At 35.0% G+C, this 466-nt stretch overlaps 1 non-coding gene across 1 annotated transcript; it reads left to right on the plus strand.

Moving 5' to 3' along the window:
- Positions 1-393: 393 nt before the first annotated feature.
- Positions 394-466, plus strand: TRNAF-AAA. Its single transcript has one exon. It is a non-coding gene; the product is annotated as a tRNA-Phe (tRNA).

The raw sequence follows: 466 nt of genomic DNA on the forward strand, positions 1-466 counted from the left end.
ATTTTTAGCATTAGTGTGGATAGTTCAGTTGAGAGAGCGTTAGATTGAAGAATTGAAGGTCTCGTGTTTGATCCACGTTCACCACACATGGTTCACGTTGCACAATTTAACTATTCAATCTAAAATCAGTGATCATTTCTTTCTAAAATTTCAATTAATTAGCCGAAATACCTTTACTTAAAAACTTTCATTTTTAATGTTAGCGGGGATAGTTTAGTTTGGAGAGCGTCAGATTTAAGATTTGAAGGTCATGTGTTCGATCTTCACGTTCACGCACCTGTTTCTATTTGCATAACCTGACTATTCAATAAAAAAATTAGTCATTATTCCTTTTTAAAATCTCAATGAATCAGCGAAAATATATTTATTGATGAATTTTCATTTCTAATGATTGCGGGGATAGCTCAGTTGGGAGAGCGTCAGACTAAAGATCTGAAGGTCACGTGTTCGATCCACGTTCACCGCA

Source organism: Cucurbita moschata, unplaced genomic scaffold, assembly GCF_002738365.1.
Source record: "Cucurbita moschata cultivar Rifu unplaced genomic scaffold, Cmos_1.0 Cmo_Scf00104, whole genome shotgun sequence".
In the NCBI taxonomy this organism is placed as follows: domain Eukaryota; kingdom Viridiplantae; phylum Streptophyta; class Magnoliopsida; order Cucurbitales; family Cucurbitaceae; genus Cucurbita; species Cucurbita moschata.